Source organism: Magnolia sinica, chromosome 13, assembly GCF_029962835.1.
Source record: "Magnolia sinica isolate HGM2019 chromosome 13, MsV1, whole genome shotgun sequence".
NCBI lineage: Eukaryota > Viridiplantae > Streptophyta > Magnoliopsida > Magnoliales > Magnoliaceae > Magnolia > Magnolia sinica.
The window spans coordinates 60726859-60742398 of record NC_080585.1 but is presented as its reverse complement, the minus strand read 5'-3'; positions in this window follow the sequence as shown (position 1 = coordinate 60742398).

Sequence of the window (15540 nt, the reverse complement as noted above, 5' to 3'; positions counted from 1 at the left end):
AGGTGGGTCCCACAAACACGATCAAGGGTCCATATGAAGCACGGCCTACAAGTTTTAATGTACGCATCGGATTTACGCACAAGATGTGGCGTTAGAACCGCGATCGCAAAGGTATTGGTTTCGGGTCTGGTCGGATCGGATTGGGTTTACAGGACGAAACTTAGGGATGATCGCAAATACAATCTACAGGTCGCGGGTCACCGAAATTTGACCGGGAGGACCGTGGGACCTGATGGAATAGAATGGATTCTAGATGCGGCCTCACAGCTCTCCCCTCCTAACAAAAAATTTTATCCTCGAAATTTTTCATAACTATGACAAAATAAGGGAAGGAAGATAAAAACATCATCATCATTAGATATATATATATATATATATATCAATCAACACATGACAAAGCAATACATGACATACAATCAATCAATACAAACAATCACTCAATAAACAGATGGAGATAGCGTTCCTGAATCTCAGCCTCGCGCTCCCAAGACGCCTCTGCCTCAGAATGGTGACTCCACTAAACCTTCACCAAAGGAATGACCTTGGTTCGGAGGACCTGCTCCTTTCGATCAAGGATGCGAATCGGCTACTCAATATAAGAAGCATCCTCACGGACCTCCAGAGGCTGCTAATCGATAACAGGGATAATGTCTGATCCACACTTCCGTAACATCGAGATGTGGAAAATGTTGTGGATACTAGCCAACTCAGAAGGCAAGGTAAGCCTATAGGTCACGGTGCCCACACGCCCGGTGATCTTGAAAGGTCTAATGAATCTCGAGGCAAGCTTGCCCTTTGCTCCAAATCGAACCACGCCCTTCATGGGCGAGACCTTGAGATGCACCATATCCCCAATTGCAAACTCGAGGGGTCGATGCCGACAATCAGCAAAACTCTTCTGTCAGCTCTGAACTGTGTTCATCCACTACCTGATAATGTCGATGACCTCCAACATCTGCTGCACAAGCTCGGGACCTAGGAGACACTGCTCTCCAACCTCGGTCCAACAACTAGGAGATCTGTACGGTCTGTCATACAATGCCTCAAAAGGAGCTATGCCAATGGTCACCTGATAACTGTTGTTGTATACGAAGTCGACCGGTGCAAATGCTCATCCTAGTTACCCACGAAGTCAATCACGCAAGCTCTTAGCATATCCTTTAAGATCTGGTTGACCCTTTCAGTCTGCCCATCCGTCTATGGATGGTAAGTGGTACTGAGCTGCAAAGTAGACCCCATTGCCTGTTGAAAGCTCCTCCAAAATTGAGATGTAAACTTGGGGTCTAGGTCTGAAACGATCAAAACAGGAACGCCATACAGTCTCACAATCTCCTCAATAAATATCCTCGCAAGCTGATCTAAAGGCTAGGATGCATAAAATGGAATGAAATGCGCCAACTTCGTCAGATGATCGATGACAACCCAGATGGCGTCGTGATCACGCTGAGACGTGCTCCCACTTCCACAGTGGAATGCTCAATGGCTGCAAGGGACCAGGGGGTCTCTGGTGTCAGCCTTGACACGTTGGCAAGTGTCACACTCGGCCACGAAGCTGGCAATCTCGTGCTTAATCCCCGACTAAAAATATTGCCTCCTTATATCGCGATACATCTTCGTGGAGCCTGGGTGGATAGTAAGTCATGATCGGTGTGCCTCTGTCATCAGATCTCTGCACAACTCAGGAATATCCAGGATACACAATTGGCCTCTGAAACAAAGTCCACCGTCTGAACCAATTTGCTAATCTGACTGCTCCATAGAGACTGCTCTGCTCGGTACTCATGTAATGACTTGTCTGTCTGCTGAGCCTCGATCACCCTTGCGACAAGAGAGGGTTGAATCGATAGCCTCGAAAGCTGAACAATAGAGGATTGTAGGCCAAACTCAAAATCGAACTCTAATACATCCTCAAACATCTTCCATTCACCAACCATCATCTTCTCCACTAGGCTTAGTGGCTAACAGTTGAGCGCGTCTGCTACCACATTTACCTTGCTCGGGTAGTACTGAAGGTCAAAATCATAATCCTTCAGGAGCTTCATCCATCGCCTTTGTCGCATATTCAGCTCCGACTGCGAAAATGAATACTTCAGGCTCTTATGGTCCGAGAAGAGCTCGAACCTAACCCCATAGAGATAATACCTCCACACCTTCAGTACAATGACAACTGCTGTTAACTCTAGAACATGCAAGGGGTAGTTCAGCTCATAGACCTTGAGTTGGCATGAGGCATATGCCACTGGCTTCCAGTGCTGCATCAGACAACACCCAAACCAACTCTCGAGGCATCGGTAAACACAACGAACCCATCACTCCCAGAGGAAAGAGTTAGGATGGGAGTGGACGTGAGGCGGTCCTTCAACTCCACAAATGCCTCCACATAGGCGTCACTCCAGACGAACTCGGCACCCTTCTATATCAACCGGGTCAGCGTTGCTACAATGCAGGAGAATCCCTCAAGGAATCGCCGATAATATCCCGCTAGACTAAGGAAACTAAGGATCTCGGACGCATTTGTGAGTTGGCCCCACTGACACATTGCATCAATCTTCAAGGGGTCCACAACAACACCTACCTTCATTACCACGTGACCGAGGAACTTTACCTGCTCCTATCAGAACTCGCACTTCTCCAGCTTCGCATATAGCTGGTGGGCACGGAGGGTCTTCAACACAATCTATAAATGCTACTTATGGTCCTCCCGGATCCTCGAATAAACCAGAATGTCATCGATCAAGACTACAACAAACTAGTTGAGGTAGGCCCGGAAGACCTCATTTATCAGCTACATAAAGATGACGGGCGCACTGGTCAACCCAAAAGACATGACCAGAAACTTAAAATGACCATAGCGTGTTCGAAAAGCTATCTTTAGAATGTCCTCCTCTCGGACCCGAATCTGATGATAACCAGACCGCAGGTCAATCTTGGAGAAGAACTGTGCACCCTACAACTGGTCGAATAAATCATCAATACTCGGGAGTGGGTATCTGTTCTTGATAGTGACTTTGTTGAGCTCGCGGTAACCCACGCAATCTCAACAAGCCATCCTTCTTCTTCACGAATAATACTGGGGCTCCCCACGGTGAACTACTAGGATGAATAAAACCTAACTCCCATAACTTGTCCAACTGCGCTTGTAGTTCTCGTAACTCCATCGGTGTCATATGATACAGGGCCTTTGAGATAGGTGTTGTACCGGGCACAAGATCTATCTGAAACTCTATCTGCCGGTATGGTGGCAATCTCGGAATCTCCTAAAACACATCGAGAAAGTCACAAACAACTGGCAACTGGTCGATACTCCCGGCTACAGACTCCTCAATTGCACACGCCATCAAGCTAGACAACGGCTCTCCTTTGGACTCGGCAATAAATTGGAACAGCGGTAAGTCGGGTATACAGAACGTGATTATCCTCGTGGCATAGTCCAAAATAGTGTGATACTCGGTAAGCCAATCTATACAGAGGATAACATTATACTCGATCATCGGCAACACGAACAAATCTACATGTAGAAACATATCCCCAACCAAAACGGGGTACGACGAACAGAAATGAAGCAAAACTGCAGACTTCCCTAAGGGAGTCGATACTGATAAAGCCTCACGAGTGGACTCTGATGGTAGACCGGTCGATCGATAGATCTCCTCGGCTACAAACAAATGACATGCTCCAGAATCAAATAATACATGAGCAATAGAAGTGGAGACAAGAAGAATACCCTCAACTACTCCTCTCAACGATTGAGGGTCCTGCTGAGCAGCGTAGAATCTGCCCTGGACCTGTGGGGGAGGTGCTTGTCCCCTTTGCATCTGCAGTCGCTGTGGCGCCCTACCCTGCTGCTTCTGTTATTGCGGAGGAGGCCTAGGAGGCTAGTGCTGGGGTTGCTGTTGTTGTTGCTGCTGTAGAGGCTGGTGTGGGGGCTGTTGTGGTGCCCTCGGCTGCTGTTGTTGATGCTGGGGATGGGGACACTCGTGCCTATGATGCCCCATCCATCCACATCCAAAACAGACTCCAGTAAACGGGCCAAAAGAATAAGCTGGCTGTGCTGCTAGTGCTCTAAACCCTGAATGGCCCCTACACCGATGGTGTTTATGCCGGAGGGAGCTACCAGAGTGCACCTTCCTCTTTCAGTCTCTTCCCTGATCTCAGGACCTTTAAAAAGTGGCCCAATTATGCTTATAAACTAGGGCCCTCTGTACAACGTAAGTGAATGTTTTAAGAAGATGCCCAACCACTCGACTCCTGAGAGCAAGACGCAAGCTGTTTATAAAATGGTAGGCCTTCCGCCTCTCATCATCCACTAAGTAGGTCGCGAATCGAGACAAGGCAACAAAACGGGACTCATACTGCAATACTGTCATATCTCCCTGAACAAGAGTCTCAAACTCCAAAGCTCTCTGTTGTTGAACGTGCTTAGGAAAGAACTTCTGGTCGGAACGATCCATACAAAATCTCTCCTAGCTGATCTGGAAACAGAAGCCCACCAGTGCTGGGCCTCGCCCTTAAGAAGAAAAACTGCTAACTGACTCACTTTTGTGATGTGCATCTCATGGTGTCGAAGATCTTCTCCACCTTGGTATGCCACAACTCGATTGCTGTAGGATCAGGCTCACCCCTGAAATGTGAGGGATCATGCTGACAAAAATTCCAAAGAAGAGAACTCATATGAATTTGCTCCCTCTGCTCTAGAGTCTCCTCTGACTGTCTGCTTTACCCCTGGAGGGCAGTTGTAACTGTTTGGAGAATCTACTGCAACTGCTCAGCTCCAACCGGTATAGTAGGGGCTGGATAGGTGGCACTGGCCTCAGGCGTAGGTGTAAGAACTGTGGGAACCTCTAGAATAGCATGATAGGAAATGCTCAGGTCGGTCGAGTCACTCGAGCACCACGGGTGCCTCTCGTGCCTCGTCTAGGCGGCATCATCTACAGAAACAACAAAGGCATCCACTAGCCTTGAGAATCGTCGAGGGCTTTAGACGTTAGGGAACTAAATCGAAGGATATGCATTCAGGACACTACTTATCCTAAGCCCATTGCAGATATGTGATGTTGTCGTGAGTTATTCCATAGGTTATTCTTTGATATGCTCTGATACCAACTCCTATCGCGCCCTAAACTCGGAGAGCGTGCTCACAAAATTTTCTATTACCAAATCCAGCGGCGATAGCTTTGTAGTGCCCCATTCTCGGCACCTGGCGCCTGTTCACCAAGTTTCAATCCTAGGATCTTACAAGGAGGATTTCTATAAGATAAGTCTGATTCATAATGAGTATACCCAAGATCATAGCATCATAACCATAACTAATAACTACAGGAACACCATTACAAATCCATTAAGAATTTAAAACTTTTTACAATATACGGTTTGAAAGAGAAAGATACAAGGTTTATAATGCAAAACTCCAAAAGATCCATGACAACTCCTGCTCCTGCTCCTGCTCTTACTCATTGCCTAGAATCACCTGCACACATCAATCGTGCATAAGCCTAAGCTTATAAAAAGCTTAGAGGGCAGTGTAAGTGTGTGTAGGACAGGTGTCATAAATGTAATATTAGAGTATGTAGAATGTGCGGCAAGATCATGACTACCAACAACCATAACAAGGTTATGCAAATGCAAGGCAAGAATACCATCTACCAACTAAAGGCTATACAATGTGGGCTTATATAGCCAAGTGCCATATGCAATGTGCAATGAAATCATGCCAATCCTCATATCAAGTCCACATATCAGTACAATTCCTCTCTGAAAAACCACCGGGGTCAAGTACACTCCACATAAACTACAACCTCCCAAGTTGCACAGCCCACCGAGCATAATAGACCTCACTACCCACCTGTGGACAGCCAATCACCAATAAGGCTCAATGGTAGCGAACCCATTTACGAGCTAGTCAAACTCAGCCTAGCTTAAATGCCCTCTCACTTGGGTGGATAAGGCCACACCCCTTTCCAACCGACCACGATACAGTGAGAGACGCGACCTAATGGTAAAGGCACTGACGCTCATATTTTCCACTCGGTCTCGATGTTGGAGCATCTCCTAGTACCATGAAGGTTTTGGGACTTTCACCCAAGGACATCCTACATGCCCACAGTACTCAAACTAATATTTTCATTGTCCAAATCTAGCCATCCGCGATATGCCTATGAAGGCTACGGCCCTGATGAAGCTAGGGTGAATATCAACTGTGCTATGCAATGCCAAATGCATGAATCATAAAAATCAACCATGCATCAATCCTGCGCATACAGTGCGCTCAAGAGGGGAAACTCCATCACTCAGGGAGTCCCATAACAGCCTGCCCAATGGCATAAACCATGACCAATCACATCTCAACCAAGCACGTATATGATGCACATGGGAATGGGTCATGAAGATAACTAAGTATGCCATACAATGATGTTGTACTCTCCTCATAACAAGGTAAGGTCTAGGTACTTGACAATTTTACATGGAATGGAAAGAGCACAACTACTAGTGAGGCCCAACAATTTGGGGTAACCCACAAAGACTAAGTAAGAAATACTATGGGCCTAATAGGTGAGAATGGGCCTACCAAAGGGGTCTAAGGTGGACATTCAACCACCAATAGATGAGAATGGGCCAAACAAATGGGCCCAGATGGGTCCACAATGGGGACATTTAACCACCATTGTCCCTAAGAAGGTGGCTTAACAAGAAAACTAGCTAAACCAAGGCCCAAGGCCCAAATACCACTATATAAATAAAATGAGCAACAATACATACATATCATCTCACATGATGGGCCTCAAGAAAATGGCCCAAGGCTTACATACAACGACATGGGCCCACGGGGTCAAATTATGTTCCAAGAACAATGACCACTGAATTCATGTATTATGTTGGGCCTAGTGGGCAGCCCATAAGCCTAAGTAAATAGGTAAAACAAATCCAAGTTGGGCCAAGATGGGCCTTACAATATCAGCCCAAGTCTAGGTAAAATAGGTGGGCAATCAAGGACCCAATCACATATGAAATTCAGCCCACAGAGTCTAGCATAATGTGAAAATAGCCCATGAACAAGGACTAGACTAAAGCTAGACGTCCCAGCCCACCTGGGCCTGCTGGACATCCTAAAAATCTAGACTATGTTGGGTCCTCATTAATCAACTAAAGGTGGGCCTCATAAGGCACTAATTAAGCCCAAAAATCTCAAGAATGAAGGCATGATGTATGTACACAAGTGTCTCTATTTGGTGGGCCTCACAGCCTCAGAACTTTTAGCTATATACAAAATATTCTAAGGCCCCTTGCTGGACTTTCAGCCTACCCAACTTTATAGGCCTGCTGAGGTCCAGCTAATAGTAAAACTAAGTGCACATTAATCTTATGATGGCCAACAATAATCACAGAGGGCCCCACTAGATGGAGGGTGAAGATACAACACATAAATCAAGTAGGCCTATTGCTAGACTTGGCCCAAAATACTAGGCATCACACATGGGTTGGGCGGTCCAATGACCTGGACAGCCTGCCCCAAAATAACACAAAGGTGGGCACCACTTGTGGACGTCCCACCAAGGGATGGTCCCCATACAAGTGAGCCAAACATAGGGGAGGATGGCCTTGATAAAACATACATTAAGGTGGGCCACAAGGAGGAGGACAGCTAGCCCATTGCTAGATGTTAGCCCAGCTGGACATCCAGCAATTGGGCTGCTGGCCCAGCTCCAAAATGGCCTGAAAATGGGTGGTTTTGATGGCCCCCAAGCACATGAGGATGGTCTTAACATGATGGACCAAAGAATGGGAAAGAGGGGAGGCCTTAATCTCATACATACATGAAACAAATTTATGGACAACAAGGTTGAAATTAAAATATACTGTTGAAAATACTGTTGTCCCTGACTTGTACTCCCCATTGGAGTGGGTCCAGTCCTACCAATATTAGGGAAAATGGGTGGCCAATAAGCCTTTACAAGTGTACAACAAGGTGGGGTGCACAAAAGTGGCCCACCATCCCCAAAACCAAACCATTATTTATGTTTTTCCACCATACAAAGAGGCTAGACGGCCCAGAAATTTGGACCATCCCCACCCTTTAGGCCTACTCCAATAACGTCCAATCAGGGATGGTTGGAGATGGGATTCAACATACATCAAGGTGGTGTCCACACCTCTAAGAATCTCCCCTTAATAAGGTTAAATCAAGTCTTCATGCAAGGCCAAAACCCCAGCTAAAGATCAATCACAACAGTCCAGAAAACAGTTTAGAAATTTCTAGACAGTAACATATAACTGAATATATCTATCCATATCTTGCTGGACAAAGGGAAATACTCTATAAAATAATGGTATGTCCTACCTAAGTGGGCCTTACAAACTTCCAGACCAAGATCCCACCTTAAAACTCATTGCATGTCACTTTGGGACAACAAGTAGGACACCTAATGTCTAGAAAATGGATAGCAAGGGGCGTCCCACTTTGCTGGATGGTCTAGACATTCCACGGCCTCTAAGTGGGCCACACACATCAGAAATCAATAATAGAGAAATGAGAAAGCAAATCCGACCATAGGAGAGGGGGCTCCGCCATTATTGAGGCCCTCTCCATCATGACAACCATACGACATTCACTATATCAAGATACAATCTAGATCTTACACATGTATGGATTTAGAAATCGAATCTAAGGTGGGGATGCCATCCCCACAAAGGATCTAGGGTCTAGATGACCCTAATAAGCCATAAATTAAAGGAAAATTTCCATGATGGGGTCCATGGAGAATGACCCCATCTATGAAACATGTATGCACAAGGTGGGCTGTAGGCCACACCCATGGAGACATAGGGGACCTCCGCCAACAATTGATGGGCCCCACAAGCTCCTACGAAGAAAATAAAATAGATCCAAGAAGAAAAATCTGAAAACTACTCCAAATGCTCACCCAGCTCACAAGAACTACTACTTTCTCCTATCACCAAGCTCCTCTAGCTCCAAGGGATAAAGATCAATGGTTGAGATTGAGTTTTAGGGGTTAGATTTAGGGGTAAATGAGAGAAAAGAGGGCTGGAATTTGCTGGAATGGTGGACGTTTTTCTCTCTTGTAAATGGAGAGGAAGAAAGGAAAATGAAGAGAAATGAGAGAGAGGGAGAGATGTAGCAAGGGAATGATGGTTTGTAAACTCATGATGAGCTTTGAGAAGAGAAACAATGATGGCACATGGGAGAGAGAGAGTGATCATTGCCTTGAGAAGAGAATTCTCATGATAGCTAGATAGGCTATAGGTGGGCTAGGCTAGCTAGGAAATTATGGAATAGATGATGTCATGCTCCTAGGGGGACATGTACATGCTAGGTGGGTCCCATAAACACGATTAAGAGTCTATATGAACTGTGGCCTACAACTTTTGATATACACAATGAATTTACACACGAGACGCTGTGTTGAAGCCATGGTTGCAAAGGTATAAGTTTTGAGTCGGATTGGATCGGATTGGGTTTACAGGACGAAACTTAGGGATGATCACAAATACAATCTACAAGTCACGAGTTGACAGAATTTGACCAGGAGGACCGCGGGACCTGACGGAATAGAATGGATACTAGATGCGGGCCTTGCAGAACCTAAGTTCGGGTTTCTACATTTAGAATCATTCCTCTAGATTTAAGGGAAATCCTCTAAGTTCAAATTTCTAATTTCAAACATCCTAGCTCGACACATTTAAAGTTTGTATAAGATCATTTCCTGAGGCCAAGTTTGTCCAAACTATGCTTTGGTACCTATTATAGCGCCCCAGGTTTTCAGGACCCGAGTATATAACCTGTTTTCCAAAAACCTGAGTGTTAACTTATCAAGAGCCAAAATTTCACATTTATTTTTTCTTTCATTCAGAGTAAGCAGTTTAGCGTAAAATGGACAAATCAGTATAAAAGAGAATTTGTATTTTATTTATAATGTACAAGAGATTGCCCATAATGACTTATACAAACAAATGTATACGAAATAATAAATACATGAATTTCACAATTTATACAAGTGAGATAACCAAATGCACATAAAATCTAAGCCGCAAGATCACGCAGCTCCTCATGGTAGTACAGTCGTGCGTCAATGGCACCTATGCACTGTTCCTCATCAAGTCTGAACATATACATCATCTGGGCCACCTATGCTATCTATACGATTATATAATTCATGGATGAGTGGCCAACTCAGTGTGAATTCCCCTCATGATTACACACCGCCGCATTAAGTAACCATAGTTATAAAATAAAGCATACAAAATAGAAAATGATGCAGGTCTTATTAGATGAATGGATACATGAATGCAATCATCACCTTGGGGATGCTGATTCTTGCGGACAGTGGGCTCGTCACCCATGCAATCATCGACCTGGGAAAAAACATCTAGTCGGACAAATACATACATCATGTACGATAGCAGTAGATGCTGGGCTGTGCCATGTATGCATGATTAATAGTGGGGGTTTCAAATAATCCACAAGAATGAACAAATATACAGGATGAATATTAAGCATGTAATATAGAAATTCAATTTCCACCAGCTAACATATGTGATTATAAAAGGGAGATATCAATTATAAATTAAAATACAAACTATAACTTAAGCTAAAGGGAAGTTGGAAAGCTCAAGGGGAAGAATCATCACCTTATACTTTGAATTGCCTTTTAGTGTTGTTAAGTGCTTGCGCCCTTAGAATTTGTATCCTACCATAAATCATGAATTTGTACAACTAGGTCCAAGCTCTGCGCACTACCTAGGTTTAAGATCATGGCCTAGGGTTTGAATTACTTATCTTACGGTTTAGTCTTAAATTTTATTTCTAGGATTTGAACTCTAGTTGGTGTATTAGTTACCATTTAACGTTAATGATATAACTATTATTTGTGACCATGGTATTAATTAGTATTACAATTGAAATAAAATAGTACATCTTATTATTAAAGATAATATTTTCAAGTGATGGATACCATGCTAATATCACTAAAGGTAGTTTCATTTATAATAACTAATATTAGCATAACATGTTAATAGTAATCATTATGATAATAGTTAATATTATGATCTACTATCATGATAATATTTAAGAGTAATGGATATAACTTTCTAATAATTGTAACTTTGTTTAATATAGCTAACATTAGCATAAGTAGTCCATTAATGGCTAATCATGGTTAAGGTCTTAACCTAGGGTTTGGATTGCCTAGGTTTTGGGTTTCAACCCAGAGTTTGGTTCTAAACTTAGATCGTAGGATTCGAATGCTAATTTATGTAAAATCAATTATCATGTTAATTTATAACTATAACATAATTATTAATATTATGATAGAATTAATATTAGCTAATCATGGCAATAATAGTCATTGTGATGGTAGTAATCAGTATACTTCTGCTATCAATGATAATATTTAAGAATGGTGGGTAAAATTCTAATAACTAAAGTTGTAGTTTTTACCTATACTAACTAACACTAGTATGAGTAATCTGCTAGTGGATAATCATGTTTAAAATCATGATGATTATAATAACACCTATGACAATGATTAAAACAATCTACCATGGGGAGAAAGTCGGCTCATCTTTGTCAACTCGGCTCGACTCGATGCAAATTTAATGTGACTTGGAGACGAACCTTGCCTCTTGACTCGATCATTTTCTTCCTTTCTTTCTACCAATTGCATCCGGAAGATATGGACCCAACCCACTTTAAACTCAACAATGAGCCTAGCTTGGCTAACTAAACGAGTGGCTGAGTCAACCTGGTAGCGTCTTATGGCCCAACTTGATGTGGAGCGACACCACACCCGACTCTCTCTTTTTCCACCTCCTCTATTCTTTTCTCCTCTCTATCTCTCCTGGGATGACCTGGACCGAACCAAGCCCAAAAGTTAGCCAATTACTCGCCCCGGTTCATACACAGCGAGTCAACTATGAGTTAACTCGGTCTCAAACCAAGTCAACTCAGCAACTCTCCCTCCACCTCCTCTTCTTCTTCTTCTTTTCTCCCTGCTTCTCTTTTCTTCTTTCTCCATTTTCTTTCTTCTATTTCTTCCTTCTCTCAAAGCCATACACCAGCAGCTCTCGGGCTGAACCAACCCCGACTTGTTGTGAATAGGCCCAACTCAGTGGACTCAATCGAGTCAGCGGCTCGACTCGACAGGAGACAACGTTCCTCTCCTCCTTTCTTCTATCTATCTCTTTTCTTCCTCCATTTCTTTCGACTTGACTCGGGCCACTTCCGCATAGTGCAACCATTCTCTCTCTGTCTTCTCTTTTTATTTTTTCTTTCTTTCTTCTTCTTTCCTCCTCCTACTGTTAGAAATGTTCAGTAGCGGGCGTCAAATTTGGACAGACTCGGTGCCCTTGGCCGAGGAAGATGATCCGCCATTAATGGTGGATCTCGAGCGGAGGTTTCCTATTCTGATCTGCCTCTTGCAGATGGTCCGTATGGACCTTAGGGAGCTTGCGAGTGGGTTCTTTGGAAGCTCAGAGAAGTGCTGGCTGGTGGATTTAAAGGAGGAGCTTACGACTGCTTTCCCTCATTCTTTCTCTTTCTTTTCTAAAAACCTAGCCTTAGATGGTCAGGATTACCCTCCAAGGGATGACTCAGATGGGAGGATGCAAGGGCACGTGGATTGCTATGCTGGCGTGAGAGCAGTTTCCATTTTTGAAAACTTTATGTTTTTGGGACTATTTGCGTCGGTTCTCGTGTGCACACCCATGTGTAATATCAGGTGGAACGGCTGTGGTTTTGGTCTTCACCTTCCATCCAACAAGATGGACGATCTTGATCATGGGTGTGGACCCTAGTACGTGGGCCACTATAAAAAATAAGGACGTATGTCTATCCACTGCCGAAAATAGGGAGAGAGAGAAATCTCTCTATTTATTAAAATTTCAGGTCAGATGATTTGACCGAGCTTCTCAGCTTAGCGCACTGTGGGTGCACGCCCTCTTCTACACTCGCAACTTCGAAAGTGAGGTCCACCACATTGATCAGTGGAATCTGCACCATCCATGCTCTCTAGGGGGCCCAAGTCAAGGCCTATAACCACATATCTAGCAGATCTATGGCTTAAGTGGGCCCCACATCTTGATTTTGGGTCATGTTGGTGGATTCTTGCCGATCTGACGATCGGATCACTCCGAATTCGAATATAAGCGGTTAAAATGGTCATATGAATTCATTTAGATGACTGGAACCCCTGTTCCATGAATTTAGAACATTAAATGTTATTATTAGAATAATTTCAACATTTAATATCATTAGTATTATTATTATTATTATTGTTGTTGTTATTGTTGTTGTTGTTGTTGTTGTTGTTATTATTATTATTATTAGATTAAAATTGTAGGGCCTTATTTTAAGGTGGTCATGTAGATATGTGGGCCACAAAGCGATTTAATTAAAATCCCTAGTAGTTAATTACACGTCTTTGAAATCCTATGGCCTTATTGGTTTCAAATTGTTGGCCCATATAAATCCAATCGTTGGATTGATCCTAATTCGACTATCGATGTCCAAAAGGGCACTAGGTGTTTGTTTGGGTGTTTAGGACACCCATTGGTTGGCCGTTATGTGGGCCATCCCACACGAATGACACATTAGCCATTCTCGATCTTTTACTTAGATGATCTGATGGTTGGATCGATTAACATTTGACTATCAATGGTCTTAAGATCCTAACGGGTGTTTAGGTGTGATATGGGGACTGAATATGGACTAGAATAAGCTGATTGTATCTTTGAATGATGGGCCTTATAGTGGTAACCCTGATGGTCGGTTAGGTTTCCTTGAGCTACCAATGAGGATGGCTCCTACTATTCATATTGGTATGGGATTTAATTCATATGTTGATCCAACAAGCGGATGGATGATTTGGATTTGTCATGAACCGATGTCGACGTATAAATTTTGATCTGCTGGCCGGGAACGATGAAATAGTCTAATCCTGCTTCCTCATTCGTTATTTGTAATGGGTTCAATTGAGCAGTCAGACCACCCTATAGATACGACTCGAGTCCTCTTGGATCTTTTAGCTGCTATGTGGCAGATGAATGGCTTTATTCTTCAGATTAATAGTCAATTCTACCGAAAGTATTCCACTCATGGCTATTTACCACTAAACCATCTAACTTCATCTTGATGTAAGAGTAGCGGTTTGATGTCACTAAAATTTCGATCTAATTGGAGCATGGGTTCTCCTAACCTTCTGGAGTGAAGATCAACGGTTATTTCCAATCAACAATTGGGCGACTTGATCTATGGATGAAGATTTCTCTCAATGGTCAGATTTAGGCTCGCAAGCCTGTGAATGTTCACTCAAGTTGTTTCATGTTTATGCTAAGTTAGCTTACACGTTAACACCCGAGTATTGAAAAGTACAGGGTGTTACAGTTAGGGATTGTGTTAAGGATCAAATATTACATATTATCCCCCATTTATTTCTTATTTTTATGAATATGATAACGCTTAATGGCCTATTTTACTCATGTTTGTGTTGCAAGGTAAATTTAAGAGCTTGGATTGAAAAGGGTGCTAAAAGCATGAATTTAATGCTCAAGAATCACCAAGGCAAGGGATGGATCTTAGGAGACCAAGATTGAAGAATTCACATGCCAAAGATCTAAGGAAACTAAGTGATGAAGGAAGAAAATTGAAGATTTGAAGTGGAAAAAGGAATCCTAAAAATTCTCCTGAAAACAGATTCCGGGTCCAGAAAAGCATAGTTCTGAAAAACTGCCAGAATAGACTTCGATTCTATCGAAGATTGTTAGATAGTATCAAAGAATATATTAAAGAACATATCAAAGATACTTCGATAGAATCGAGAAATTCAGGATTTCATGCCAAACTTGTAGGATAGTTCTATACCGATCTTCAATTCTATCGAAGACTGTTTGATAGAATCGAATGACATATCAAATACACTTTGATAGAATCGAAGCTGCGTAAATTTGAGGCAATGTCTAGATTTTTCCAAGTCGGTGCAAAAGGAGCTATTGCACAACTATAAATATGAGTCCCCAGGGCATCTCTAGGGATCATCTAGGGGTTTTGAGGAGTGAAGCACAAAGGAGGAGAGCCATCGTTAAGCATTATTTTTTTCTCCTTAGTTTTCATGCTTTCTTCTAGGGTTTTAGATCCAATCATGTCTATGGTTGACTAAACCTCTTGGCTAGAGCTAAGAGGTGAAGCTTGTCATGTAGTGTGTTGTTTCTATTGCTTTGATTCATGTTTATGATGAACCTTTATGGATTCTAATTTTATATTCAAGGAATACTTTCAGTTTTTAATGGTTTATTGTGACTCAAATTACAATAGATCTGCAATAGCTTTAAGTATCTTCTTTTCCTGATTTGAGATTATGAAATTAGTAAGTCCTGTTGTTCACCATCATCCCATAGGCATGGTAGGATGATGGACTCCTTCCTAATCTTAACAATTCTCCTGCTCTGAGATTATGGGATTGGTAAATCCTATTGTTTGCATTGCCTCCTGGGCATGGTTTGGTGATGGAATCCCTACCAATTATCATAGTT